The following is a 24,760-nucleotide window of genomic DNA, read 5'->3' on the forward strand; positions in this document are numbered from 1 at the left end:
ACAACATTTACTGTCATTGTTATAGAATTTGGGAGAAAAAACAAGAAGAAATCTGCACTGTTGACGCACTGGACAGAATGAATGAATCATAAAATATAACCTTTATTAAGTATGTATTAAAATTGGATAAATATTAATATTATTATCCCAAACTGCAGTGAAACATAAAGGTTAAAATCACAGAACTAACATACATGTGCATAAGAAGAATAAAGAGATGTGAAAAAAAGGTTTAAAAAGCGTGTCCATGTGTGATTATTTTTGAAGGCACAACCCTGGCGGGGTTGTTTATATAGATATATATGTTGCTAATAATCACTTTCTAGCGTAATGTTATTAAATAGCTGTTAGTATCTATGTCGTCAGGTACCACTGGGTCGTATCCTATATACTCCCTTCACTCAATAGGGGTTACCTCCCGGGAAGCCATCCCCATTGGCGAATTTGTGGGGGTGATTGAGTATAACCGGTAAGCTAACCTCCAATTTGTGGGGTGCTTAGGTAGATGGGGATCACTTATTTCTCTGTGTCCCCTAAGACTATATTCCTAAATTCAATACCATAGGGGGATAGCTTTCTATATCGGATAAGGAATCACTTGATAGGGAAATCTCTATGCATCATGGAAAGATCATATTTATTAATATCCAAACTAAAAAAATGATGAATACCTTTAATTTAGCTGTTTAGATATAGTTAATTGGCGAGATATACCAACAGGTGCGGTTGCCTTAAGGAATATGGCAATTCCAATATAAATAGCAGCCCTCCTTCATATAATCAGCCAGATCTTATTAAATCTGGTCCAGATATAGCCGTTCAGATATACTTAATTGACAACATATATCAATCGGTGGGGTTGCCTTAAGGAATATAGCAATTCCAATTCTCATATAAATAGCAACCTTCCTTCATATATTCAGCCAGATCTTATTTAATCTGATCTAGGCGTAGGCAATAATGCTTTCCTTAGAGGTATAGCCACCTCAATTCTTATTAGGAAGCAAAGTGTCTGTCATAATGGTTTATCCAATTCATCTAAGAAATAATATATTCCATGTGTCAGAGATTCATTACTCTCTATTTACACTGTTAAAGAGTTAATTCTTATTATGTTACAGTGTAATGAAATTATCATATAGGGAGATGTGGCAATTCCATGTGCTATATATATAATAACCCTTAGTGGTCCAGATTCCACAATGAGGAATTTTCTTATAAACCGCTGAAACACACAGCTGTTTGACTGACTTCCAAATATATCTATCTCACTTTGTAACAGTCTTATGATAGAGAAACTGTTACATATTCGGTCACTTAGTTATCTAAAGGTAAACAGACTCAGTGTGAGGGTAATATAATATATCAAATGCGCTGTCAATAATCGTGGTAACTGGTGTAATAATGTGGTATATTGAGTATGCTAGTAAGGCATATAGCTGCTCTCCAGCCTTTAAGTGTTACCAATCAATTTGTTACACTGTAAAGGATTTATGGTGTCCTGTTAGGACATGCAGCTGCTAGGCTGACTCAAAGATTTATCCATTTGTAACAATTATGTAACAGTTATATACATGTTACTGGTATTACATAGAAATAGTATGACACAGGCCAGCAGTCCCATGTGTCTAGATTCCACAATAGGAGATTTTCTTTGTCTTATAAACTGCTGGAACACACAGCTGCTAGACTGACTTCAAATATATATATTACTTTGTAACAGTCTTATAGTAAAGAGACTGTTACACACTGTCATTTAGTTATCTCAAGGTTAGCAGATTCTGTGTGAGGATAGTGTTCTGTTAGAACATGCAGCTGCTAGGCTGACTCATAGAAAATGTATCCATTTGTAACAAATGACACATACAGCATTAAATTAATATCTATAGCAGCCCATGTGACATCTCTACTCTTATCATAATTGTCTGGTTATTGCCAATCTGGACAGCAGGAGTGATATATATTCACTAGTCCCAATATCCCATCATATAAATATACCCACACTGATATACTTTCTTATCAAGAGTTATTAGTAGCTATCTGTATGCACTTTAGACATTGTAATTGCTAAGTGACATCATATCTAGTGTATTCCTTTCTTATAGCTCAGCTTCTATTCCCTATTAGTGGAGACTAACAGCTAACATCATAATCATATATTTTTGTTTTATAACATTTCACATGAGTCAAATACACGAGGACACGCCGTGCCCTACACGCGTGTTTCACTGCATCTATGGCAACTTACATTAAAGCTAACAAGAAAGCACACTCGTTCTGTCTTTAAACAGATAAAAGAAACCCCAATAATATGGGGCATGCAAAAATTTAGATCAAACTCAGTTTTGCTCCTCTCCACGGAAATCTTTAGTAAAAGGCGAAAGATTTGTTCGTTCTGAAGAGAAACCAGAGCATGACCAAGATTCCACCTGTCGCCTGAGTGCCATGCCAGCAGTCCTCATTCAGCTCAAAGTGAGCACCCAATATGAAAGAAAGAAAGCAGATTTCTCACCAGGCTTCCCCTTGCTATAAGCATGGTTTGTACTCTTTTCCATGTGCTCCCAGATCTTTCAAGCAATTAGTATGGTCAAGAAAGTTCTGCTTGAAAAGAAACAGACATTTACTGTCATTGTTATACAAATAAACTTACATTAAAGCCAACAAGAAAGCTCACTCGTTCTGTCTTTAAACTGATAAAAGAAACCCCAATAATATGGGGCATGCAAAAATTGAGATAAAACTCAGTTTTGCTCCTCTCCACGGATAATCTTTAATAAAAGGCGAAAGATTTGTTCATTCTGAAGAGAAACCAGAGCATGACCAAGATTCCACCTGTCGCCTGAGTGCCATGCCAGCAGTCCTCATTCAGATCAAAGTGAGCGCCCAATTTGAAAGAAAGCAGATTTCTCACCTGGCTTCTCCTTGCTATAAGCATGGTTTGTACTGTATTCCATGTGCTCCCAGATCTTTCAAGCAAGTAGCATGGTCAAGAAAGTTCTGTTTGAAAAGAAACAAACATTTACTGTAATTTCTATGCAAATTAGCTTTCATTAAAGCACACTCATTCTATCTTTAAACCGATAAAAGAAACCCCAAAAAGATGGGGCATGCAAAAATTGAGGTAAAACTCAGTTTTGCTCCTCTCCACGGAAATCTTTAGTAAAAGGCGAAAGATTTGTTCGTTCTGAAGAGAAACCAGAGCATGACCAAGATTTTCATCTGAAAATATGTGTTCTCCCTGCAGTTGTTGTCCCCAGATGAGAGTTCCCTTGTGCTGCCTCAGTTGAATCTCCTTTACTTGACAGAGATGTGCCTGAGCAGCGGCCCTCCCCAGCCCTATCCCAAATCATACTTATTTTGCATAGGAGATACCATGGTCATGAAGATTGTTCTCCCAGGGTGAGGTTCATTCATTGCATTCTGGGTATGCTGACCCCTGTGATTTCCCCAAATGTGGGAAACTCGACTGCATTATTTGTGGTAGTGGGGGACTGTGTTTGTGCTTTCCTCTGGTCAGCTCTGGTAAAAGTCAGATTTCTTTGTCTCAGATCTTCCTCTAGCCTTGTTCTTCTTTCGAGAGTTCCCTTGTGCTGCCTCAGTTGGATCTCCTTCACTTGACAGGGGGTGCCCGAGCAGCAATCCTCCACAGCTCTAGCCCAACTCCTACTTACCTGCCAGGTGAGATACTATGATCTTCACTGTTAGGGCAATCAGGATGTGGAATTCCCTGCCAGGGAAGGTGGTAATGGCGGACTCTGTAATTGGATTTAAAAAAGGAATGGATACATTTCTGAATGAAAAAGCTATCCAAGGTTATAATACTTAAAATATCAACATGGTTAATCCGGGGGTAACATGAGTTATAGTAGCTAACTAGTCATAAAACATTATTCAGCAAGTATGTAGAATCATCACAACTTAAAACAGGTTGAACACGATGGGCAATTTGCCTCTATTCAACCTCAAAAACTATGTTACTATATTACTATGTTACTGTAGTATACAGAAAACCAAAATGCAATGAACAGTGATAGTGAGCACTGATGAGGATACTAGAACTGACACTGAGCAGCAAGATGCAGCACTGGACTATTAGTAATGTACTGTAGTATGCTGAGCACCACAATGCAGCACAAGACAATGAGCAGTGATCTGAGCACTGATGAGGATACTACTGAGAACTGACACTGAGCAGGAGAGACACACTACTAGTATTACTGAGCAGCAATAAGTAACCACTGATACTGAGCACTGCTATTGAGATTTCCACTGAGAGAACATAGCCACGTCCATTCCGCTCTCTCTTCAATGCACGAGTAAAAATGGCGGCAACGCGCAGCTCTTTATATGGAATCCGAATCTCGCGAGAATCCGACAGCGGGATGATGACATTTTCCCTTGTTCAGGTTTTCCGAGTCAGGCGGGAACAACCGAGCCTGCCTCGGACCAGTGTAAACCACGTGGAGTTCGTGGGGAATTCGGTTCTCGGAGAACCGAACCCGCTCCTCTCTACCTTATACCCATCAATTTTTTTATTTTCAATCTAAGCCCCTGCAGTTTTCTGTAAGCATCTGCTTCGCTATGATGATCAACAAGTCACAAGGGCAAACACTCAGGGCTTGAGGCGTAGATCTTAGGACCAGCTGCTACAAGCATGGCAGAGGTGTCACTATTACTGGTGACACCCAGAGAGGTGGCGAGGGAGATTGTAATGCAGTGCGCGCAGATAAGCAGCGCAATGGTAAAAAGGAGGCATGGTTTCATAGGTAGGGACGTGGCCTGGTGGCCTGAATCTACATTTTGTTGCTCCGGGTGTCCCGGGGGTTGGGGACTGCACCCGGGGACTAGTGTGTGAGCGGTGCTGGCTCCTGCACAGTGAAAAGGCATGGCCACCCAGCATGACGCCTCCCTTCTTGACCATGCTGTAATTGCAGTCGCACTGCAGTTCAGCGTGATCATAAAAAATGGTGTAGCCTCCTGCTGGTGCAGACTGTATGTGCGCGCAGGAAGCCGCCACCATTTTTGTGATCACAGCGGCTGAATGTGATGTCATACAGCCGCTGTGACCACGCCCCCTGTGTCTCCTCCATTGCAGACCCCATTTTGAAGCCTTGCACCCGCACCGCTCCATCCCTCACTTGGAAATGGAGTGTTGCTGACCCACCTATCCCCCCCCCCCCGCCCCGATTGACAGGCAGAGGCGATCGCATTCTCTGCGGGGTGCCGCAGAAAATGCAGGCACATGCGTATGCTCTTAGCAATTTTTGCAGTTGGATCGCTTATTGTGATTGCAATCCAACCTGAATCAGGCCCTATTACCTATCACAATGCGCTGCGGGCAGTACAAAATTGGGTTAATATAGGAGAAAAACCCCCAGACCTGTGCTCCTTAACTGTACCTGGTGGCTAGTGGAGCGGCTGCCCAGTAATCAGTGTCCACGCCAGTGCGCACACGGTCCACCCCCTACGGCCACGCTCCCCTTCAACAGCGGCCTCGTGATCCGGAAGGGTGGTGTGTGTGTGACTGACCTTAGGATGAAACCGGAGCCTCCGCTGCAGTGACCCAGCAACCAGGGCACGGGAGTATACAGCGTCGCTGGGAGTGATGAAGCTGCAGTAAAGATGTCTATTAGACCTAGCCTGCTGCAGCCCTTGTAGATTCTCATAAAACAAGTTCTTCTTTTCTTGTCAAAATTTATAGCTAAGAATAGGCTGCCTGAGGCAGGCCCCTGTTAAGTGGCCTGCTACTGAAGGCACCAACTACAAACTGAGCTCCCTGTTCATGGAAGCGGGGTTATAGAGGAGAATGCACTGAGCATCTTGGGAACAGTCAAAAGCTTTGAGCCGGTTGGTGCCTCAGATCAAGATCCTACTCTACACCCCAATGTGAATCCTTGTGGAGTCCAGTGTACCCCACAGAAGAAATTAATGTGTCACACCCATTGGCAGCAACCTTAGAATAGCTGCTGACGGGCACAATTGAGAAAGGAAGGGGGGGGGGGGGGGGACATTTGAATCCAGCACATAAATGCAATTCAAATATGTAATTTGTACCTTCCTATTTTAAAATATAATGGATGAACCTCACCCTGTGATAACAATCTTCATGATCAAGAGATCTCATATGCAAAATAAGTATGAGTTGGGATAGGGCTGGGGAGGGTGGCTGCTCGGGCAGCCCCTCCCCCGTCAAGTTAAGGAGATTCAACTGAGGAAGCACAAGGGAACTCTCGTCTGGGGACAACAACTGCAGGGAGACCACATCTTTTCAGATGAACATGGGAGGGCGGAAGGCTGCCTAATACTGAAGCACCATCAAATATCAAACCATATGCAACATCTAGTACAAGCATTCCTGGGGGAAGGTCTGCAGCAGACGGATTTGCATACAGTGATGTTATCCAAGCAGTGGGCCAAAGTTGGCTGGAACCCTCATCTGCATATGAAAAGAGAAAAGGGGCGTGCAGGGCATGGCGGCCTTTTGCAGTGCTTGGATGACCCCTAGTTCTCATTAAACACCCCCACCCTCCTTTGGTGTGGGGCTCATGTTGGCCATGCCCCATCCCCTGAAGCATTCAAGCTGATTTCTTGCAGCAGCTGGGCACTGTAACAGCTCCAGAGCTGTTCTGTAAGGCAAGTAAAAGGGTGTGGGCCCTGCAGCACCACCTGTAGTTCGCATTGTGCGTTGGAAGGCACAAAGTAAGCAGACGGGAGGAGAAGTCAGGATAGTGCGCAAGGGCATCCTTTTCTCTTAGTCCGTAGAGGATGCTGGGGTCACATTAAGAACCATGGGGTATAGACGGGATCCGCAAGAGACATGGGCACTTTAAGACTATCAAAGGGTGTGAACTGGCTCCTCCCTCTATGCCCCTCCTCCAGACTCCAGTTATAGGAACTGTGCCCAGGGAGACGGACATTTCGAGGAAAGGATTTATTTTTAAACTAAGGTGAGCATCTTACCAGCTCACACCTTAAGCATGCCGCAGAACGTGGCATTCAACAGAACACAAGCCAACGGCATGAACAATTGCAGCGTGGCCTAAGTAAAAGGGGGTGTGACTTCACGGGAGGACCCGCGATCGCGAGTCACGCCCCCGTTTTCGGCACTGAGGGGGCATGCCCAGCGCTCTGTGAGCCGCTGGCATGCCACCTCTCCCTCTGACTTCAGTGAATAGACGCTGTGCGCATGCGCACAGCGTCTATTCACCGCTGCTCTGCTAAGCAGGGCAGCGACAGACAGAGCCTCCCAACTGTCCTCCCCACCGCGGGACACTGCGGCCCGCAGGTGGGACAGCGGGACAGTCCCCAAAAAACGGGACTGTCCCGCGAAAATCGGGACAGTTGGGAGGTATGATATGGGGCATGCAAAAATTGAGATAAAACTCAGTTTTGCTCCTCTCCACGGAAATCTTTAATAAAAGGCGAAATATTTGTTAGTTCTGAAGAGAAACCAGAGCATGACCAAGATTCCACCTGTCGCCTGAGTGCCATGCCAGCAGTTCTCATTCAGCTGAAAGTGAGCACCCAATTTGAATGAAAGAAAGCAGATTTCTCACCAGGCTTACCCTTGCTATAAACATGGTTTGTACTCTTTTCCATGTGCTCCCAGATCTTTCAAGCAATTAGTGTGGTCAAGAAAGTTCTGTTTGAAAAGAAACAAACATTTACTGTAATTTCTATGCAAATGAGCTTACATTAAAGCACACTCGTTCTATCTTTAAACAGATAAAATAAAACCCCAATAAGATGGGGCAAGGAAAAAATGAGATAAAACTCAGTTTTGCTCCTCTCCACGGAAATCTTTAGTAAAAGGCGAAAGATTTGTTCGTTCTGAAGAGAAACCAGAGCATGACCAAGATTCCACCTGTCGCCTGAGTGCCATGCCAGCAGTTCTTATTCAGCTCAAAGTGAGCACCCAATTTGAAAGAAAGAAAGCAGATTTCTCACCAGGCTTCCCCTAGCTATAAACATGGTTTGTATTTTTTTCCATGTGTTCCCAGATCTTTCAAGCAATTAGTATAGTCAAGAAAGTTCTGTTTGAAAAGAAACAAACATTTACTGTCATTTCTATGCAAATGAGCTTACATTAACGCACACTCGTTCTATCTTTAAACCGATAAAATAAAACCCCAATAAGATGGGGCATGCAAAATTTGAGATAAAACTCAGTTTTGCTCCTCTCCACGGAAATCTTTAGTAAAAGGCGAAAGATTTGTTCGTTCTGAAGAGAAACCAGAGCATGACCAAGATTCCACCTGTCGCCTGAGTGCCATGCCAGCCAGGGCCGGCTCCAGGCCTACTAGCACCCTGAGCGAGAAAATGTAAAAGTGCCCCCCCCCCATGCGCGCGCCCTTGGAAAAGTGGGCGTGGCCTCTTGAAAAAGTGGGCGTGGTCTCGTCCCCCAGCAGTGCCAGCTACACATGACATGCCCTCCAGCAGTGCCAGCTACACGTGCTAGTGTTCACTTTTTAGGGCAGGTTGCTGATCACAGGGAGGGCACATTTTTAAGTTAGGTGGGCAAAATGATGTACATACTGTAATGCTTGTTGTTCCCATTTCCACACGCTAAAGCATGGACAGTGCGCGCCAAAGGCGCGCAGCAAAAATTTAGGGGAGTTACTTCGTGGGGAAGGTGCGTAGCCACATTATAGTGGCAATTCACATTACACCACACAGTAGTGCAGCTAATACACATTGCACCAGGTAGAACCTCCTATAAGAGCACGTTAGACACATTGCGCCAGGTAGAGCACTGAGACACACTGCCCAGCCACAGACGCCTAGCGGGAACACTACATGATATGCCCCCCAGCAGTGCCAGCTACACATGACATGCCCCCCAGCAGTGCCAGCTACACGTGACATGCCCCCCAGCAGTGCCAGCTACATAAATGGCCACACAGTTCCAGATGGATAAATGCCCCCACAGCGCAGATATGCCCCCACAGTGCCACATACATTAATGCCCTCACAGTGCAAGATATGCCCCCACAGTGCAAGAAATGTCCCCACAGTGCAAGAAATGCCCCCACAGTGCAAGAAATGCCCCCACGGTGCCAGATACATAAATGCCCCCACGGTGCCAGATACATAAATGCCCCCACGGTGCCAGATACATAAATGCCCCCACGGTGCCTGATACATAAATGCCCCCACGGTGCCAGATACATAAATGCCCCCACGGTGCCAGATACATAAATGCCCCCACGGTGCCAGATACATAAATGTCCCCACGGTGCCTGATACATAAATGCCCCCACGGTGCATGATACATAAATGCCCCCACGGTGCATGATACATAAATGCCCCCACGGTGCCTGATACATAAATGCCCCCACGGTGCCTGATACATAAATGCCCCCACAGAGCCAGATAAATGCCCCCACAGTGCCAGATATGTCCCCACAGTGCCAGATATGCCCCCACAGTGCCAGATATGCCCCCACGGTGCCAGAAATGCCCCCACAGTGCCAGATAAATGCCCCCAGTGCCAGATAAATGCCCCCACAGTGCCAGATAAATGCCCCCACAGAGCCAGATAAATGCCCCCACAGTGCCAGAAATGCCCCCACAGTGCCAGAAATGCCCCCACAGTGCCAGATATGCCCCCACAATGCCAGATATGCCCCCACAGTGCCAGATATGCCCCCACAGTGCCTGATATGTCCCCACAGTGCCAGAAATGCCCCCACAGTGCCAGAAATGCCCCCACAGTGCCAGATAAATGCCCCCACAGAGCCAGATAAATGCCCCCACAGAGCCAGATAAATGCCCCCACAGAGCCAGATAAATGCCCCCACAGTGCCAGAAATGCCCACACAGTGCCAGAAATGCCCCCACAGTGCCAGAAATGTCCCCACAGTGCCTGATATGCCCCCACAGGGCCAGATATGTCCCCACAGTGCCAAATATGCCCCCACAGAGCCAGATATGCAATGCCCCCACAGTGCCAGAAATGCCCCCACAGTGCCAGAAATGCCCCCCACAGAGCCAGAAATGCCCCCACAGTGCCAGAAATGCCCCCACATAACCAAAAATGCCCCCTGTGTGCCAGAAATGCCCCCACAGTGCGGATCTCCCCCCCCCCAAAAAAAAAAAAATACCTGCGGCGCTGGGGAGGAGTACTGCTGTCCGCCTGTGTGGGAGCGCTGGCGGGCGGGCGGGAGGCCGGGCGAGTGAGCCTGAGCCTGGGTCCGGGCTGGCGGGCGGGTGGGCGGCCACTTGTGCAGGCGGGCTATGCGCGGCGCCGGCGTCTGATGTTAGATACCGGCGCCGCGCAGCGCGCATACACAGCGCGACCGCCAAATGCTGCAGCAGCACACACACAGGGCCGGCTCCAGCATCGAATATGGCGGCGCCAGCGCGTGGCGCCCATTAAGGGTGGTGCCCTGCGCGGCCGCTCTATTCGAACATGCCTAGAGCCGGCCCTGATGCCAGCAGTCCTCATTCAGCTCAAAGTGAGCACCCAATTTGAAAGAAAGAAAGCAGATTTCTCACCAGGCTTCCCCTTGCTATAAGCATGGTTTGTACTCTTTTCCATGTGCTCCCAGATCTTTCAAGCAATTAGTATGGTCAAGAAAGTTCTGCTTGAAAAGAAACAGACATTTACTGTCATTGTTATACAAATAAACTTACATTAAAGCTAACAAGAAAGCACACTCGTTCTGTCTTTAAACTGATAAAAGAAACCCCAATAATATGGGGCATGCAAAAATTGAGATAAAACTCAGTTTTGCTCCTCTCCACGGAAATCTTTAATAAAAGGCGAAATATTTGTTAGTTCTGAAGAGAAACCAGAGCATGACCAAGATTCCACCTGTCGCCTGAGTGCCATGCCAGCAGTCCTCATTCAGATCAAAGTGAGCGCCCAATTTAAAAGAAAGCAGATTTCTCACCTGGCTTCTCCTTGCTATAAGCATGGTTTGTACTGTATTCCATGTGCTCCCAGATCTTTCAAGCAAGTAGCATGGTCAAGAAAGTTCTGTTTGAAAAGAAACAAACATTTACTGTAATTTCTATGCAAATGAGCTTTCATTAAAGCACACTCATTCTATCTTTAAACCGATAAAAGAAACCCCAAAAAGATGGGGCATGCAAAAATTGAGGTAAAACTCAGTTTTGCTCCTCTCCACGGAAATCTTTAGTAAAAGGCGAAAGATTTGTTCGTTCTGAAGAGAAACCAGAGCATGACCAAGATTTTCATCTGAAAATATGTGTTCTCCCTGCAGTTGTTGTCCCCAGATGAGAGTTCCCTTGTGCTGCCTCAGTTGAATCTCCTTTACTTGACAGAGATGTGCCTGAGCAGCGGCCCTCCCCAGCCCTATCCCAAATCATACTTATTTTGCATAGGAGATACCATGGTCATGAAGATTGTTCTCCCAGGGTGAGGTTCATTCATTGCATTCTGGGTATGCTGACCCCTGTGATTTCCCCAAATGTGGGAAACTCGACTGCATTATTTGTGGTAGTGGGGGACTGTGTTTGTGCTTTCCTCTGGTCAGCTCTGGTAAAAGTCAGATTTCTTTGTCTCAGATCTTCCTCTAGCCTTGTTCTTCTTTCGAGAGTTCCCTTGTGCTGCCTCAGTTGGATCTCCTTCACTTGACAGGGGGTGCCCGAGCAGCAATCCTCCACAGCTCTAGCCCAACTCCTACTTACCTGCCAGGTGAGATACTATGATCTTCACTGTTAGGGCAATCAGGATGTGGAATTCCCTGCCAGGGAAGGTGGTAATGGTGGACTCTGTAATTGGATTTAAAAAAGGAATGGATACATTTCTGAATGAAAAAGCTATCCAAGGTTATAATACTTAAAATATCAACATGGTTAATCCGGGGGTAACATGAGTTATAGTAGCTAACTAGTCATAAAACATTATTCAGCAAGTATGTAGAATCATCACAACTTAAAACAGGTTGAACACGATGGACAATTTGCCTCTATTCAACCTCAAAAACTATGTTACTATATGTTACTATATTACTATGTTACTGTAGTATACAGAAAACCAAAATGCAATGAACAGTGATAGTGAGCACTGATGAGGATACTAGAACTGACACTGAGCAGCAAGATGCAGCACTGGACTATTAGTAATGTACTGTAGTATGCTGAGCACCACAATGCAGCACAAGACAATGAGCAGTGATACTGAGCACTGATGAGGATACTACTGAGAACTGACACTGAGCAGGAGAGACACACTACTAGTATTACTGAGCAGCAATAAGTAACCACTGATACTGAGCACTGATATTGAGATTTCCACTGAGAGAACATAGCCACGTCCATTCCGCTCTATCTTCAATGCACGAGTAAAAATGGCGGCAACGCGCAGCTCTTTATATGGAATCCGAATCTCGCGAGAATCCGACAGCGGGATGATGACATTTTCCCTTTTTCAGGTTTTCCGAGTCAGGCGGGAACAACCGAGCCTGCCTCGGACCAGTGTAAACAACGTGGAGTTCGTGGGGAATTCGGTTCTCGGAGAACCGAACCCGCTCCTCTCTACCTTATACCTATCAATTTTTTTATTTTCAATCTAAGCCCCTGCAGTTTTCTGTAAGCATCTGCTTCGCTATGATGATCAACAAGTCACAAGGGCAAACACTCAGGGCTTGAGGCGTAGATCTTAGGACCAGCTGCTACAAGCATGGCAGAGGTGTCACTATCACTGGTGACACCCAGAGAGGTGGCGAGGGAGATTGTAATGCAGTGCGCGCAGATAAGCAGCGCAATGGTAAAAAGGAGGCATGGTTTCATAGGTAGGGGCGTGGCCTGGTGGCCTGAATCTACATTTTGTTGCTCCGGGTGTCCCGGGGGTTGGGGGCTGCACCCGGGGACTAGTGTGTGAGCGGTGCTGGCTCCTGCACAGTGAAAGGGCATGGCCACCCAGCATGACGCCTCCCTTCTTGACCATGCTGTAATTGCAGTCGCACTGCAGTTCAGCGTGATCATAAAAAATGATGTAGCCTCCTGCTGGTGCAGACTGTATGTGCGCGCAGGAAGCCGCCACCATTTTTGTGATCACAGCGGCTGAATGTGATGTCATACAGCCGCTGTGACCACGCCCCCTGTGTCTCCTCCGTTGCAGACCCCATTTTGAAGCCTTGCCCCCGCACCGCTCCATCCCTGACTTGGAAATGGAGTGTTGCTGACCCACCTATCCCCCCCCCCGCCCCGATTGACAGGCAGAGGCGATCGCATTCTCTGCGGGGTGCCACAGAAAATGCAGGCACATGCGTATGCTCTTAGCAATTTTTGCAGTTGGATCGCTTATTGTGATTGCAATCCAACCTGAATCAGGCCCTATTACCTATCACAATGCGCTGCGGGCAGTACAAAATTGGGTTAATATAGGAGAAAAACCCCCAGACCTGTGCTCCTTAACTGTACCTGGTGGCTAGTGGAGCGGCTGCCCAGTAATCAGTGTCCACGCCAGTGCGCACACGGTCCACCCCCTACGGCCACGCTCCCCTTCATCAGCGGCCTCGTGATCCGGAAGGGTGGTGTGTGTGTGACTGACCTTAGGATGAAACCGGAGCCTCCGCTGCAGTGACCCAGCAACCAGGGCATGGGAGTATACAGCGCCGCTGGGAGTGATGAAGCTGCAGTAAAGATGTCTATTAGACCTAGCCTGCTGCAGCCCTTGTAGATTCTCATAAAACAAGTTCTTCTTTTCTTGTCAAAATTTATAGCTAAGAATAGGCTGCCTGAGGCAGGCCCCTGTTAAGTGGCCTGCTACTGAAGGCACCAACTACAAACTGAGCTCCCTGTTCATGGAAGCGGGGTTATAGAGGAGAATGCACTGAGCATCTTGGGAACAGTCAAAAGCTTTGAGCCGGTTGGTGCCTCAGATCAAGATCCTACTCTACACCCCAATGTGAATCCTTGTGGAGTCCAGTGTACCCCACAGAAGAAATTAATGTGTCACACCCATTGGCAGCAACCTTAGAATAGCTGCTGACGGGCACAATTGAGAATGGAAGGGGGGGGGGGGACATTTGAATCCAGCACATAAATGCAATTCAAATATGTAATTTGTACCTTCCTATTTTAAAATATAATGGATGAACCTCACCCTGTGAGAACAATCTTCATGATCAAGAGATCTCATATGCAAAATAAGTATGAGTTGGGATAGGGCTGGGGAGGGTGGCTGCTCGGGCAGCCCCTCCCCCGTCAAGTTAAGGAGATTCAACTGAGGAAGCACAAGGGAACTCTCGTCTGGGGACAACAACTGCAGGGAGACCACATCTTTTCAGATGAACATGGGAGGGCGGAAGGCTGCCTAATACTGAAGCACCATCAAATATCAAACCATATGCAACATCAAGTACAAGCATTCCTGGGGGAAGGTCTGCAGCAGACGGATTTGCATACAGTGATGTTATCCAAGCAGTGGGCCAAAGTTGGCTGGAACCCTCATCTGCATATGAAAAGAGAAAAGGGGCGTGCAGGGCATGGCGGCCTTTTGCAGTGCTTGGATGACCCCTAGTTCTCATTAAACACCCACACCCTCCTTTGGTGTGGGGCTCATGTTGGCCATGCCCCATCCCCTGAAGCATTCAAGCTGATTTCTTGCAGCAGCTGGGCACTGTAACAGCTCCAGAGCTGTTCTGTAAGGCAAGTAAAAGGGTGTGGGCCCTGCAGCACCACCTGTAGTTCGCATTGTGCGTTGGAAGGCACAAAGTAAGCAGACGGGAGGAGAAGTCAGGATAGTGCGCAAGGGCATCCTTTTCTCTTAGTCCGTAGAGGATGCTGGGGTCACATTAAGAACCATGGGGTATAGACGGGATCCGCAAGAGACATGGGCACTTTAAGACTATCAAAGGGTGTGAACTGGTTCCTCCCTCTATGCCCCTCCTCCAGACTCCAGTTATAGGAACTGTGCCCAGGGAGACGGACATTTAGAGGAAAGGATTTATTGTTAAACTAAGGTGAGCATCTTACCAGCTCACACCTTAAGCATGCCGCAGAACGTGGCATTCAACAGAACACAAGCCAACGGCATGAACAATTGCAGCAAAAAGCTGACCAGAACCATAACACAACATGTGTATAACCACAAGTAATAACTGCAGACACAGTATGGACTGGGACAGGTGCCCAGCATCCTCTACAGACTAAGAGAAAAGGATTTACCGGTAGGTATTAAAATCCTATTTTCTCATACGACCTAGAGGATGCTGGGGTCACATTAAGAACCATGGGGTTATACCAAAGCTCTTGAACGGGTGGAAGAGTGCGTACGACTCTGCAGCACCGAATGACCCAACTTGAGGTTATCATCGGCAAGGATGCAGTGGCGTTAATGTTTCCTGGTGTCAACCTGTATTATTTCAGTAGATATTGAAATGAGGATGCATCTTGCTGCCTTTCCAATGAAGCAAGTTTAATTTAGTAATAGGTGAAAAACCATCCCTACAAAGATGTTAATCAGATACTTGGCTTTGTGGACACTTTTCAGAGAACAAATTTGTTAGCATAAAAATAAAGCCAGAAAATGAAGAGCTGTTTAATCACTCAATTGGATTTTTTTGCCAGCATATTTCTTTTTCTCTGCAAACCACTGCTAAATTGTGCTTCCTAGCTGTTTTTATAAAATCACTGAATCAAATCTAACTCTGATTACATCAGAGAAGGCCAGGTACCCTACACCATAACAGGGGTTTTTGAAATTTTGACTTGTCTACTTAAAGATCACCAAAATCTGATAACAAGGTCAATTACATCCCTGGGTGGGATTGAACCACCAACCCTTTGGTTAATAACCAATCACACTAACCAATTGCGCCACAGAGACACTTTGCAAAAGTCCATACTGACAAAGGCTAATAAGCATTCATCTAGAACGTTTCCTAGAAAAACTTTTAAAAGTCAATAATCTGGAGAGTTTTTGTAAGATGTTTCTTCCATCAACCAACGAAGAAACACATTGTTACTTTCCCATGATGAGTGAGTGCTTCAAGATCTCTTGCACTTACATGTGCAGCAGAGTACTGTAATGAAAGCATGCTGGGTTCATAACCCAGAGGTAGGCAGATTGAAACTATCCTCTGCTATATGCATTTTTTTTTTGTTAATTAAAGTAATCCAAAACTGGGATTGATATTTTTTCTCTTTTATTTTTACTTAAAGTACAATAACTTTTACCATTTTAATATGTTTTAATAGTATATTGACAGTATTGTTTTCTTTCAAAAATCCACTTAATTTTCTTTACCCGATTATTAAAATGGTAATTGACAAAAACAAACTACATTGTCACCAGAAGAGCAATACAAAATGTACAAGTGATATATTAAAATCATCTTTCCAGCTTGAATTTCAATGATGCATTGGGGCAACGATTTTGTGAGAAACATCTTCACCCTTAAATAAAGATTTTCTTAATTCCTTACCTGTGTGCTAATTAGATATCACCTTGTTTTCACATTAAACAGACTTCCACATGAGAAAGCAGCAAGGATGCAGTGGCGTTAATGTTTCCTGGTGTCAACCTGTATTATTTCAGTAGATATTGAAATGAGGATGCATCTTGCTGCCTTTCCAATGAAGCAAGTTTAATTTAGTAATAGGTGAAAAACCATCCCTACAAAGATGTTAATCCGATACTTGGCTTTGTGGACACTTTTCAGAGAACAAATTTGTTAGCATAAAAATAAAGCCAGAAAATGAAGAGCTGTTTAATCACTCAATTGGATTTTTCTGCCAGCATATTTCATTTTCTCTGCAACCCACTGCTAAATTGTGCTTCCTAGCTGTTTTTTGATAAAATCACTTAATCAAATCTAACTCTGATTACATCAGAGTAGGCCAGGTACCCTACACCATAAGAGGGGGTTTGAAATTTTGACTTGTCTACTTAAAGATCACCAAAATCTGATGACAAGGTCAATAACATCCCTGGGTGGGATTGAACCACCAACCCTTTGGTTAATAACCAAACACACTAACCGATTTCACCACAGAGACACTTTGCAAAAGTACATACTGACAAAGGCTAATAAGCATTCATCTAGAACAATTCCTAGAAAACTTTAAAAAGTCAATAATCTGGAGAGATTTTGTAAGATGTTTCTTCCATCAACCAATGAAGAAACGCATTGGTACTTTCCCATGATGAGTGAGTGCTTCAGGATCTCTTGCACTTACATGTGCAGCAGAGTACTGCAATGGAAGCATGCTGGGCCCATAACCCAGAGGTAGGCAGATTGAAACTATCCTCTGCTATATGCATTTTTTTTTGTTAATTAAAGTAATCCAAAACTGGGATTGATATTTTTGCTCTTTTATTTTTACTTAAAGTACAATAACTTTTACCATTTTAATTTGTTTTAATAGTATATTGACAGTATTGTTTTCTTTCAAAAATCCACTTAATTTTCTTTACCCTATTATTAAAATGGTAATTGACAAAAACAAACTACATTGTCACCAGAAGAGCAATACAAAATGTACAAGTGATATATTAAAATCATCTTTCCAGCTTGAATTTCAATGATGCATTGGGGCAACGATTTTGTGAGAAACATCTTCACCCTTAAATAAAGATTTTCTTAATTCCTTACCTGTGTGCTAATTAGATATCACCTTGTTTTCACATTAAACAGACTTCCACATGAGAAAGCAGCAAGGATGCAGTGGCGTTAATGTTTCCTGGTGTCAACCTGTATTATTTCAGTAGATATTGAAATGAGGATGCATCTTGCTGCCTTTCCAATGAAGCAAGTTTAATTTAGTAATAGGTGAAAAACCATCCCTACAAAGATGTTAATCAGATACTTGGCTTTGTGGACACTTTTCAGAGAACAAATTTGTTAGCATAAAAATAAAGCCAGAAAATGAAGAGCTGTTTAATCACTCAATTGGATTTTTTTGCCAGCATATTTCTTTTTCTCTGCAAACCACTGCTAAATTGTGCTTCCTAGCTGTTTTTATAAAATCACTGAATCAAATCTAACTCTCATTACATCAGAGAAGGCCAGGTACCCTACACCATAACAGGGGTTTTTGAAATTTTGACTTGTCTACTTAAATATCACCAAAATCTGATCACAAGGTCAATTACGTCCCTGGGTGGGATTGAACCACCAACCTTTTGATTAATAGCTGAACACACTAACTGATTGCGCCACAGCAACACTTTGCAAAAGTACTTACTGACAAAGGCTAATAAGCATTCATCTAGAACGATTCCTAGAAACATTTTAAAAAGTCAATAATGTGGAGAGTTTTTGTAAGATGTTTCTTCCATCAACCAATGAAGAAACACATTGGTACTTTCCCATGATGAGTGAGTGCTTCAGGATCTCTTGCACTTACATGTGCAGCAGAGTACTGTAATGGAAGCATGCTGGGTCCATAACCCAGAGGTAGGCAGATTGAAACTATCCTCTGCTATATGCATTTTTTTTTGTTCATTAAAGTAATCCAAAACTGGGATTGATATTTTAGCTTTTATTTTTACTTAAAGTACAATAACTTTTACCATTTTAATTTGTTTTAATAGTATATTGACAGTATTGTTTTCTTTCAAAAATCCAATTAATTTTCTTTACCCGATTATTAAAATGGTAACTGACAAAAACAAACTACATTGTCACCAGAAGAGCAATACAAAATGTACAAGTGATATATTAAAATCATCTTTCCAGCTTGAATTTCAATGATGCATTGGGGCAACGATTTTGTGAGAAACATCTTCACCCTTAAATAAAGATTTTCTTAATTCCTTACCTGTGTGCTAATTAGATATCACCTTGTTTTCACATTAAACAGACTTCCACATGAGAAAGCAGCAAGGATGCAGTGGCGTTAATGTTTCCTGGTGTCAACCTGTATTATTTCAGTAGATATTGAAATGAGGATGCATCTTGCTGCCTTTCCAATGAAGCAAGTTTAATTTAGTAATAGGTGAAAAACCATCCCTACAAAGGTGTTAATCAGAGACTTGGCTTTGTGGACACTTTTCAGAGAACAAATTTGTTATCATAAAAATAAAGCCAGAAAATGAAGAGCTGTTTAATCACTCAATTGTATTTTTCTGCCAGCATTTTTCTTTTTCTCTGCAACCCACTGCTAAATTGTGCTTCCTAGCTGTTTTTTTATAAAATCACTTAATCAAATCTAACTCTGATTACATCAGAGAAGGCCAGGTACCCTACACCATAAGAGGGGGTTTGCAATTTTGACTTGTCTACTTAAATATCACCAAAATCTGACCACAAGGTCAATTACGTCCCTGGGTGGGATTGAACCACCAACCTTTTGATTAATAGCTGAACACACTAACCGATTGCGCCACAGAGACACTTTGCAAAAAGAATATACTGACAAAGACTAATAAGCATTCATCTAGAACGTTTCCTAGAAAAACTTTAAAAAGTCAATAATCTGGAGAGTTTTTGTAAGATGTTTCTTCCAGCAACCAATGAAGAAACACATTGGTACTTTCGCATGATGAGTGAGGGCTTCAGGATCTCTTGCACTTACATGTGCAGCAGAGTACTGCAATGGAAGCATGCTGGGCCCATAACCCAGAGGTAGGCAGATTGAAACTATCCTCTGCTACAGTATATGCATTTTTTTTTTGTTCATTAAAGTAATCCAAAACTGGGATTGATATTTTAGCTTTTATTTTTACTTAAAGTACAATAACTTTTACCATTTTAATTTGTTTTAATAGTATATTGACAGTATTGTTTTCTTTCAAAAATCCACTTAATTTTCTTTACCCTATTATTAAAATGGTAATTGACAAAAACAAACTACATTGTCACCAGAAGAGCAATACAAAATGTACAAGTGATATATTAAAATCATCTTTCCAGCTTGAATTTCAATGATGCATTGGGGCAATGATTTTGTGAGAAACATCTTTACCCTTAAATAAAGATTTTCTTAATTCCTTACCTGTGTGCTAATTAGATATCACCTTGTTTTCACATTAAACAGACTTCCACATGAGAAAGCAGCAAGGATGCAGTGGCGTTAATGTTTCCTGGTGTCAACCTGTATTATTTCAGTAGATATTGAAATGAGGATGCATCTTGCTGCCTTTCCAATGAAGCAAGTTTAATTTAGTAATAGGTGAAAAACCATCCCTACAAATATGTTAATCAGATACTTGGCTTTGTGGACACTTTTCAGAGAACAAATTAGTTAGCATAAAAATAAAGCCAGAAAATGAAGAGCTGTTTAATCACTCAATTGGATTTTTCTGCCAGCATATTTCTTTTTCTCTGCAACCCACTGCTAAATTGTGCTTCCTAGCTGTTTTTATAAAATCACTGAATCAAATCTAACTCTGATTACATCAGAGAAGGCCAGGTACCCTACACCATAACAGGGGGTTTGAAATTTTGACTTGTCTGCTTAAAGATCACCAAAATCTGATAACAAGGTCAATTAAGTCCCTGGGTGGGATTGAACCACCAACCTTTTGGTTAATAGCCTTACACACTAACTGATTGCGCCACAGCGACACTTTGCAAAAGTACTTACTGACAAAGGCTAATAAGCATTCATCTAGAACGATTCCTAGAAACATTTTAAAAAGTCAATAATGTGGAGAGTTTTTGTAAGATGTTTCTTCCATCAACCAATGAAGAAACACATTGGTACTTTCCCATGATGAGTGAGTGCTTCAGGATCTCTTGCACTTACATGTGCAGCAGAGTACTGTAATGGAAGCATGCTGGGTCCATAACCCAGAGGTAGGCAGATTGAAACTATCCTCTGCTATATGCATTTTTTTTGTTCATTAAAGTAATCCAAAACTGGGATTGATATTTTAGCTTTTATTTTTACTTAAAGTACAATAACTTTTACCATTTTAATTTGTTTTAATAGTATATTGACAGTATTGTTTTCTTTCAAAAATCCAATTAATTTTCTTTACCCGATTATTAAAATGGTAACTGACAAAAACAAACTACATTGTCACCAGAAGAGCAATACAAAATGTACAAGTGATATATTAAAATCATCTTTCCAGCTTGAATTTCAATGATGCATTGGGGCAACGATTTTGTGAGAAACATCTTCACCCTTAAATAAAGATTTTCTTAATTCCTTACCTGTGTGCTAATTAGATATCACCTTGTTTTCACATTAAACAGACTTCCACATGAGAAAGCAGCAAGGATGCAGTGGCGTTAATGTTTCCTGGTGTCAACCTGTATTATTTCAGTAGATATTGAAATGAGGATGCATCTTGCTGCCTTTCCAATGAAGCAAGTTTAATTTCGTAATAGGTGAAAAACCATCCCTACAAAGGTGTTAATCAGAGACTTGGCTTTGTGGACACTTTTCAGAGAACAAATTTGTTAGCATAAAAATAAAGCCAGAAAATGAAGAGCTGTTTAATCACTCAATTGGATTTTTTTGATAGCATATTTCTTTTTCTCTGCAACCCACTGCTAAATTGTGCTTCCTAGCTGTTTTTATAAAATCACTGAATCAAATCTAACTCTGATTACATCAGAGAAGGCCAGGTACCCTACACCATAACAGGGGTTTTCGAAATTTTGACTTGTCTACTTAAAGATCAACAAAATCTGATAACAAGGTCAATTATGTCCCTGGGTGGGATTGAACCACCAACCTTTTGGTTAATAGCTGTACGCACTAACTGATTGCGCCACAGCGACACTTTGAAAAAGTACATACTGACAAAGGCTAATAAGCATTCATCTAGAACGTTTCCTATAAAAACTTTAAATAGTCAATAATCTGGAGAGTTTTTGTAAGATGTTTCTTCCATCAACCAATGAAGAAACACATTGGTACTTTCCCATGATGAGTGAGTGCTTCAGGATCTCTTGCACTTACATGTGCAGCAGAGTACTGTTATGAAAGCATGCTGGGTCCATAACCCAGAGGTAGGCAGATTGAAACTATCCTCTGCTATATGCATTTTTTTTTTGTTAATTAAAGTAATCCAAAACTGGGATTGATATTTTTGCTCTTTTATTTTTACTTAAAGTACAATAACTTTTACCATTTTAATTTGTTTTAATAGTATATTGACAGTATTGTTTTCTTTCAAAAATCCAATTACTTTTCTTTACCCGATTATTAAAATGGTAATTGACAAAAACAAACTACATTGTCACCAGAAGAGCAATACAAAATGTACAAGTGATATATTAAAATCATCTTTCCAGCTTGAATTTCAATGATGCATTGGGGCAACGATTTTGTGAGAAACATCTTCACCCTTAAATAAAGATTTTCTTAATTCCTTACCTGTGTGCTAATTAGATATCACTTTGTTTTCACATTAAACAGACTTCCACATGAGAAAACAGCAAAGATGCAGTGGCGTTAATGTTTCCTGGTGTCAACCTGTATTATTTCCGTAGATATTGAAATGAGGATGCATCTTGCTGCCTTTCCAATGAAGCAAGTTTAATTTAGTAATAGGTGAAAAACCATCCCTACAAAGATGTTAATCAGATACTTGGCTTTGTGGACACTTTTCAGAGAACAAATTTGTTAGCATAAAAATAAAGCCAGAAAATGAAGAGCTGTTTAATCACTCAATTGGATTTTTTTGCCAGCATATTTCTTTTTCTCTGCAAACCACTGCTAAATTGTGCTTCCTAGCTGTTTTTATAAAATCACTGAATCAAATCTAACTCTCATTACATCAGAGAAGGCCAGGTACCCTACACCATAACAGGGGTTTTTGAAATTTTGACTTGTCTACTTAAATATCACCAAAATCTGATCACAAGGTCAATTACGTCCCTGGGTGGGATTAAACCACCAACCTTTTGATTAATAGCTGAACACACTAACCGATTGCGCCACAGAGACACTTTGCAAAAAGAATATACTGACAAAGACTAATAAGCATTCATCTAGAACGTTTCCTAGAAAAACTTTAAAAAGTCAATAATCTGGAGAGTTTTTGTAAGATGTTTCTTCCAGCAACCAATGAAGAAACACATTGGTACTTTCGCATGATGAGTGAGTGCTTCAGGATCTCTTGCACTTACATGTGCAGCAGAGTACTGCAATGGAAGCATGCTGGGCCCATAACCCAGAGGTAGGCAGATTGAAACTATCCTTTGCTATATGCATTTTTTTTTGTTCATTAAAGTAATCCAAAACTGGGATTGATATTTTAGCTTTTATTTTTACTTAAAGTACAATAACTTTTACCATTTTAATTTGTTTTAATAGTATATTGACAGTATTGTTTTCTTTCAAAAATCCACTTAATTTTCTTTACCCTATTATTAAAATGGTAATTGACAAAAACAAACTACATTGTCACCAGAAGAGCAATACAAAATGTACAAGTGATATATTAAAATCATCTTTCCAGCTTGAATTTCAATGATGCATTGGGGCAATGATTTTGTGAGAAACATCTTTACCCTTAAATAAAGATTTTCTTAATTCCTTACCTGTGTGCTAATTAGATATCACCTTGTTTTCACATTAAACAGACTTCCACATGAGAAAGCAGCAAGGAAGCAGTGGCGTTAATGTTTCCTGGTGTCAACCTGTATTATTTCAGTAGATATTGAAATGAGGATGCATCTTGCTGCCTTTCCAATGAAGCAAGTTTAATTTAGTAATAGGTGAAAAACCATCCCTACAAATATGTTAATCAGATACTTGGCTTTGTGGACACTTTTCAGAGAACAAATTTGTTATCATAAAAATAAAGCCAGAAAATGAAGAGCTGTTTAATCACTCAATTGTATTTTTCTGCCAGCATTTTTCTTTTTCTCTGCAACCCACTGCTAAATTGTGCTTCCTAGCTGTTTTTTTATAAAATCACTTAATCAAATCTAACTCTGATTACATCAGAGAAGGCCAGGTACCCTACACTATAAGAGGGGGTTTGCAATTTTGACTTGTCTACTTAAATATCACCAAAATCTGATCACAAGGTCAATTACGTCCCTGGGTGGGATTGAACCACCAACCTTTTGATTAATAGCTGAACACACTAACCGATTGCGCCACAGAGACACTTTGCAAAAAGCATATACTGACAAAGACTAATAAGCATTCATCTAGAACGTTTCCTAGAAAAACTTTAAAAAGTCAATAATCTGGAGAGTTTTTGTAAGATGTTTCTTCCAGCAACCAATGAAGAAACACATTGGTACTTTCGCATGATGAGTGAGTGCTTCAGGATCTCTTGCACTTACATGTGCAGCAGAGTACTGCAATGGAAGCATGCTGGGCCCATAACCCAGAGGTAGGCAGATTGAAACTATCCTTTGCTATATGCATTTTTTTTTTGTTCATTAAAGTAATCCAAAACTGGGATTGATATTTTAGCTTTTATTTTTACTTAAAGTACAATAACTTTTACCATTTTAATTTGTTTTAATAGTATATTGACAGTATTGTTTTCTTTCAAAAATCCACTTAATTTTCTTTACCCTATTATTAAAATGGTAATTGACAAAAACAAACTACATTGTCACCAGAAGAGCAATACAAAATGTACAAGTGATATATTAAAATCATCTTTCCAGCTTGAATTTCAATGATGCATTGGGGCAATGATTTTGTGAGAAACATCTTTACCCTTAAATAAAGATTTTCTTAATTCCTTACCTGTGTGCTAATTAGATATCACCTTGTTTTCACATTAAACAGACTTCCACATGAGAAAGCAGCAAGGATGCAGTGGCGTTAATGTTTCCTGGTGTCAACCTGTATTATTTCAGTAGATATTGAAATGAGGATGCATCTTGCTGCCTTTCCAATGAAGCAAGTTTAATTT

At 42.0% G+C, this 24,760-nt stretch overlaps 10 non-coding genes across 10 annotated transcripts; 2 read left to right on the forward strand and 8 right to left on the reverse strand.

Moving 5' to 3' along the window:
• Window positions 1–2,299: 2,299 nt before the first annotated feature.
• Window positions 2,300–2,415, reverse strand: LOC135013618 (U5 spliceosomal RNA). Its single transcript, XR_010212270.1, has one exon. It is a non-coding gene; the product is annotated as a U5 spliceosomal RNA (small nuclear RNA).
• A 286-nt stretch (window positions 2,416–2,701) lies between these two features.
• Window positions 2,702–2,818, reverse strand: LOC135013645 (U5 spliceosomal RNA). The gene has a single exon (XR_010212297.1). It is a non-coding gene; the product is annotated as a U5 spliceosomal RNA (small nuclear RNA).
• Window positions 2,819–3,088: 270 nt separating this feature from the next.
• Window positions 3,089–3,204, reverse strand: LOC135013610 (U5 spliceosomal RNA). Its single transcript, XR_010212262.1, has one exon. It is a non-coding gene; the product is annotated as a U5 spliceosomal RNA (small nuclear RNA).
• A 144-nt stretch (window positions 3,205–3,348) lies between these two features.
• LOC135013471 (U1 spliceosomal RNA) lies at window positions 3,349–3,512 on the forward strand. Its single transcript, XR_010212144.1, has one exon. It is a non-coding gene; the product is annotated as a U1 spliceosomal RNA (small nuclear RNA).
• A 3,834-nt stretch (window positions 3,513–7,346) lies between these two features.
• Window positions 7,347–7,459, reverse strand: LOC135013651 (U5 spliceosomal RNA). Its single transcript, XR_010212303.1, has one exon. It is a non-coding gene; the product is annotated as a U5 spliceosomal RNA (small nuclear RNA).
• A 275-nt stretch (window positions 7,460–7,734) lies between these two features.
• LOC135013628 (U5 spliceosomal RNA) lies at window positions 7,735–7,850 on the reverse strand. The gene has a single exon (XR_010212280.1). It is a non-coding gene; the product is annotated as a U5 spliceosomal RNA (small nuclear RNA).
• Window positions 7,851–8,125: 275 nt separating this feature from the next.
• On the reverse strand, window positions 8,126–8,241 carry LOC135013622 (U5 spliceosomal RNA). Its single transcript, XR_010212274.1, has one exon. It is a non-coding gene; the product is annotated as a U5 spliceosomal RNA (small nuclear RNA).
• Window positions 8,242–10,686: 2,445 nt separating this feature from the next.
• On the reverse strand, window positions 10,687–10,802 carry LOC135013640 (U5 spliceosomal RNA). Its single transcript, XR_010212292.1, has one exon. It is a non-coding gene; the product is annotated as a U5 spliceosomal RNA (small nuclear RNA).
• A 270-nt stretch (window positions 10,803–11,072) lies between these two features.
• On the reverse strand, window positions 11,073–11,188 carry LOC135013611 (U5 spliceosomal RNA). Its single transcript, XR_010212263.1, has one exon. It is a non-coding gene; the product is annotated as a U5 spliceosomal RNA (small nuclear RNA).
• A 144-nt stretch (window positions 11,189–11,332) lies between these two features.
• On the forward strand, window positions 11,333–11,496 carry LOC135013482 (U1 spliceosomal RNA). The gene has a single exon (XR_010212155.1). It is a non-coding gene; the product is annotated as a U1 spliceosomal RNA (small nuclear RNA).
• Window positions 11,497–24,760: the final 13,264 nt, after the last annotated feature.

The sequence above is a fragment of the Pseudophryne corroboree genome, unplaced genomic scaffold, assembly GCF_028390025.1.
Source record: "Pseudophryne corroboree isolate aPseCor3 unplaced genomic scaffold, aPseCor3.hap2 scaffold_271, whole genome shotgun sequence".
Lineage (NCBI taxonomy): Eukaryota > Metazoa > Chordata > Amphibia > Anura > Myobatrachidae > Pseudophryne > Pseudophryne corroboree.